This window comes from Crinia signifera, chromosome 1, assembly GCF_055691185.1.
Source record: "Crinia signifera chromosome 1, ASM5569118v1, whole genome shotgun sequence".
NCBI lineage: Eukaryota > Metazoa > Chordata > Amphibia > Anura > Myobatrachidae > Crinia > Crinia signifera.
Genome location: NC_139217.1, coordinates 34,138,681 through 34,144,680, shown reverse-complemented (window position 1 = coordinate 34,144,680; position 6,000 = coordinate 34,138,681).

Genomic DNA, 6,000 nt, shown 5'->3' with positions numbered 1-6,000 from the left:
ATTGTGAAAAGACTTTCCAGACGGTTTTTGGTTGAGAAACTTCTCTCAGATGATTAGCAGCCTCTCATCTGATTGGCTGATTGAATTGTGGGTACTCTTTACCTAGAACGGCGCCCATCGCGGTCATTGCGGGCACATCGCGGCCACATAACTGGGCACCCGCGATGCGACCGACGCGATCAATCATCGCATCGGTCGCGATGTAGGTCGCATCGCGGGTGCTCAGTAATGTGACCGCGATGTGCCCGCGATGGGCGCGATTTCTTGCTGTGGAAAACAGTAAACAGGAAAAAAACAGCAAATGACATGGCATCCCTCAATTGTAAATAAAAAAAAATAATTAAATACATGCAGATTTAACCTTAGACTATTAAATGACATATAATTTAATGGCATCCCTTAATTATAACACAAGATAACATTAAAACGGCGCACATATCGCAGTGTTTGCGGGCACATCGCGGCCACATTACTGGGCACACGTGATGTGACCGATATAATCACGACGCGATCAAAGATCGTGTCGCGTGTCGGTTGCATCACGAGTGCCCGTGGCCGTCATGTGGCCGCAATCACCGCGATGGGTGAGCAAAAAGCAACAAAAATACAATAGAAAAACACATCAAATTACATGGCATCCCTCAATTAGAAGACAATGAAATAACACACGACACAGGTTATGAATTTTAAATAATCACTTTTATTTTATTTTTGGCCAATGGGGGGAAGGTCATTCTTCTGGGGGAAGGTCATTAACAGTTTAGGAGAATAGATGCCTCATGGGAGAAATTGCATTACAACAAGGCAAATTGGAATGAGGCATACAAAAAATGGGGCTTACTGTACAACAAGGAACCATGATGCAAACATGCACTGGGTACAGAACAAAATGCAAATATGCGGAACAGTCAATGGTGAAGGCGCAAAACGAGTACGGACAGCTCAAAGTTCAGGAGTCCGATACTGCGACCATCAGTAACCGAAATTATGGTCTACGAGCTAAAAAGTTCATCTTGGAGCAAATAATGAACAGAGTAGAACAAGGACATTGCTGCATGGCAAAATAATTTAAAACCAATAAAGCCAAATTGTTAATTAATTGAAATCGCGTTTTTCACCTGGGAGGGGACTTTGTGTGCTCAACAGAGCACTTGAAATAGTCCCAGGCAAAGACGAAGGGTCTGTGACTGGTGGCATAGGGGGCCTCGGCGCATACATAAAAGGGTGAGGAGGAGGCGGAGCATAACCCGACGCACTGTACGAAGTGTAGTGATAGGGGTAGTTGGGCGTTTGGGCCACTTGCCTTACGATCGTGGCAGATGGCTCTATGTTGCACTCAGCAGAGAGACTTCTCTCTGTTGCGCGCATTATAGTGCAATATACCAACCTCTTACAATGCAGGAGCTGGTCTTTCTCCATGGACCGCATTTCCACGGCAAGTTTGTTTGGGAAAATTTGACAATCATCAGGGGGATTTTGTACTGCCTCCGGTACAGACCTGCAACAATGCCCTTGGACATTGGGAGCAGTGCTGGACAGCTGTCTTCTGCGGCGCCTCCTCGGGAGAGCGGGTGTAGTGCTCTCCGTCATTGGAGTAGTGTCCACCTCCGCAACTGTCGCAGACTCCTGCTCTGTCTCAGGGGGAACTTCCAAGAAAAAAAAAAAAAAAGGGCAAATGGTAATAACATGACATTTCACAGTCACTTACATGCAAGACATGTCACAGCAAATACTTACAACGTCCACACTCTCCGCTGCACCGGACGAAGAGGTGTCCTCCGTATCCGTTCCCCCTGTTCCACTCTGTTCTCTCTGCTCCAAGATGAACTTCATCCGCTCGTAGTACCATAATTTCGTCACGTAGACGTCTTCTGCATCGGCTCCGGAACTTTGAGACTGCCGTACTCGGTTAAACTCCTTCACCATGACTGTCCGCATATTTGTCATTTTCTTCTGCACCCAGGCGATGTTTGCATCAGGTTCCCGTTTTCGACAGAGAGCCACCATTTTCTGATATGCCTCATTCCTCTTTGCCTTGTTGTAATAGTCTTTATCCTTCTTCTCCCAGAGGCATCTATTCTCCTTGTACATGTCGATGACCTTCGCCCAGAAACTGTTTGTCAGCTCACGTTTCTTAGACATTGCTGGAAAAAGAAAACACAAACAAAACATCTATAAATAATTGATGTCTATACGGTACTTGTGTGGTATCACAACTCCCATGCCATCTGATGTGATGCGATACCATTTTTCCCAAAAATCATTGACATTTGCCAGTGTACCACCCCCACTATCCACACGCACCCGAAGCGTGGCGAGCGGCGGCGGTACGCGTCCTCCGACCTTTTCATACCCCCACTATCCACGTCGGCGTGGAGTTGAGAATAGAATAGTGTGGCGAGCGCAGCGAGCCACCGAGCCCGAAGCGTGGCGAGTGCAGCGGATACCTTCACAGGTTAGCGTGTCCCTTCGCGGGCTTCACTGGTATACGAGCGCAGCGAGCCCCGCGAGGGGATGCGGATACCAGTGAAGCCCACGAAGGGACGCGCTTACCTGTGAAGGTATGCGCGTCCGCTCGCCACGCTTCGGGCTCGGTGGCTCGCTGCGCTCGCCACACTATTCTATTCTCAACTCCACGCCGACGTGGATAGTAGGGGTTTGAAAAGGTGGGAGGACGCGTACCGCCGTCCCTCGCCACGCTTCAGGTGCGCGTGGATAGTGGGGGTGGTACACTGGCAAAAAAGGCATTTGGGGTACATTTACAAGTTAATTTGAGGAACAATTTAAGCACGATTTACCTTATTTGGGGATAACGATCTTTTGTTGGATCTACTTTTTGTTTAAGATCAACGTTAACAGCACCTGCAATCCCCCCCCCCAAAAAAAAAAATCATCATTAATCAAAATTCAATGACATAGAAATCCACACCCACTATCCACGTGCACCAGAAGCGTGGCGAGCGGCGGCGGTACGCATCCTCCGACCTTTTCATACCCCCACTATCCACGTTGGCGTGGAGTTGAGAATAGAATAGTGTGGCGAGCGCAGCGAGCCACCGAGCCCGAAGCGTGGCGAGGGGACGCGGATACCTTCACAGGTTAGCGCGTCCCTTCGCGGGCTTCACTGGTATACGAGCGCAGCGAGCCCCACGAGGGGACGCGGATACCAGTGAAGCCCGCGAAGGGACGCGCTTACCTGTGAAGGTATCCGCGTCCACTCGTGGGGCTCGCTGAGCTCGCCACGGATCTCTTATGTAGTTCCTATTGTGAGAGTTAAATCCCCCATACATTACACCAAAATGCCCTTGAGCATGCGATTTATTGCATGTAAAAACTCCTGGGGAGCTGACAGTGGCAGGGGTGTGCAGCAGGGTCTGCGCGGCTTGGGGTGGGCAGCGAGCTCCATGCAGCAGGGTCCGTGTGGAAGAATCGAGCTAATAGCGGCATGTGCCGGGAGTCGGGCAGGAAGCGTCTGCTGAATTTAAAAAAAAAAATTGTGAAAAGACTTTCCAGACGGTTTTTGGTTGAGAAACTTCTCTCAGCCGATTAGCAGCCTCTCATCTGATTGGCTGATAGAATTGTGGGTACTCTTTACCTAGAATGGCGCCCATCGCGGTCATCGCGGGCACATCGCGGCCACATTACTGGGCACCCGCGATGCGACCGACGCGATCAATCATCGCGTCGGTCGCGATGTCGGTCGCATCGCGGGTGCCCAGTAATGTGACCGCGATGTGCCCGCGATGACCGCGATGGGCACGATTTCTTGCTGTGGAAAACAGTAAGGTGAAGAACAGGAAAAAAACAGCAAATGACATGGCATCCCTCAATTGTAAATAAAAAAAAATACATGCAGATTCAACCTTAGACTATTAAATGACATATAATTTAATGGCATTCCTTAATTATAACACAAGATAACATTAAAATGGCGCACATATCGCGGTGTTTGCGGGCACATCGCGGCCACATTACTGGGCACACGTGATGTGACCGATACAATCACGACGCGATCAAAAGTTGAGGAATCGCGGGCATCGCGGTCATCTTGTACCGCAAATAACACCCGCGATTCCTCAATCACTGCGATGACCGCGATTTTCGGGCCGACGACCGCGATGAACATCGTGGGCGCCGTTCTAGGTAAAGAGTTCCGAATTGTGTTAGCTAATCAGCATCCGGACAGTCTTTTCAAAATATTTTTTTCCAATTCAGCAGTCGCTTCCCAACAATACCTGAGAAACTTTGCTCTGAAACATGATCTTTGTTGGTATCACACTTTTTCAATGTATTTCATGCTGAAACCAGTGTTGGACAAGGCAAAATACATGTGGGTCAAATGCGGACTCCCCTCTGTTGATTTCAGGTATCACATTTTTTGCACAAGACTCATAAACCCTTGAAAAACTGGAGCTATTAGTTTAAAATGGTAAATTATAGTGTATGTGTCCACTGTGCCAGCATACTTCTTGCCCAAAGCAGTGTTGGGCAAGGCAAAATACATGTGAGTCATATGCAATTGACCCCCTCTGTTGATATTAAGTGGCAAAACTTTTGACCAAGACTCATTAACCCTTAAAAACTGCAGCCACTTATTCAAAAGAATCAATTATGGTGTTAAGGTCAGACCCGGCGACAGCGAGGTCAAGGGGGACAGCTGACCTGAGCCCTGCAGATCTGAACGGCCCCCAAAAAAAGGCACTCCCCAAGGCCATCCCATTCACTCAGTCATCTTGCTGGCTGCCGGCTGCCATTCTCCCAGCTCAAATGGGTAGCCAACAGCTCAGCTACCCTTCACCCCTGCTCTGCAGGTGGGTGGGGCTACATGGGACCTATGGGGGCATAGCTAATGGGGACTCAGACAGGGGACAAAGCTATAGGTGACCGCTGCTTCCTGCCAGGCCTTCTGCATGACAGAGGAGAGGCTGCTGCAGTCAGCTACAGCCAGGGCGGCCCAGCAGGACTGCTTCAGATGTTTTCAAAGTAAGGATGGTGGTGTATGTGTGTATTTATGTGGGGTGGGTTAGGTTTAGGCTGCTTGGGGTAAGGGTTAGGCAACGGGTGCGAGGGTTAAGCTTTAGCGGGGAGGGTCAGAACTAAGGGTCGGGACAGAGGGTTAGGAAGCGTGTCAGCGTTATAGAACGCAGGCTCAGTGTGAGGGTGCACACCAATGTGATAGAGCACAGGCCGAGGGTGCACATCAGTGTGATATAGTGCAGGTCGCCGGGTAAGGGTTGCACATCAGTGTAATAGAGCTCAGGCCACAGGGTGAGCGAGCGCAGGGTGAGGGAGCATCAGTGTGAAAGAGCGCAGGCAGCAGGGTGAGGGAGCATGTTGGTGTAATATAGCGCAGGCAGCAGGTTGAGGGAGCGCATCAGTATGATAGAGCACAGGCCACAGGGTGAGTGAGCGCAGGGTGAGGGTGCGTGTCAGTCCGGTAGAGCGTGGGCTGCAGGGTGAGGGAGCATGTCAATGTGATAGAAAACAGCCCACAGGGTGACGGAGTGTGTCAGTGTGATAGAACGCAGGCCACAGGGTGACCGAGTGCGTTTGTGTTATAGAGCGCAGGCTGCAGGATGAGGGACTGCAGTATGAGGGGTTGATGACATTTGATGGGGTGGGGAGCCCCAGAGATAAAATTGTTTTCTCGCCAAGCAGCGGGCACGGTGCCTAGCTACGCTCGGCATGCTAATTTATTCTTCCTCTATGGGTGTCGTGGACACCCAGGGAGGGAGAAAGTTTCGAGATTTCGGCGGTCGGGATTTCGGCGGTCGGGATTCAGGCATCGGGATTTTGACAGCCGGGATTCCGAACGCTGGGAAATTGACCGCATCCCCCAAAATACATGTGGGTCATATGCAATTGACTCTCCACTGTTGATTTCAAGGGTCAATTTTTAGCCCAAGACTCAACCTTTGCAAAACTGCACCAACTTATTCAAAGTGGTAAATTATAGTGTATGTGCCCTCTTTGCATTGTATTTCATGCCATCACCAGTGA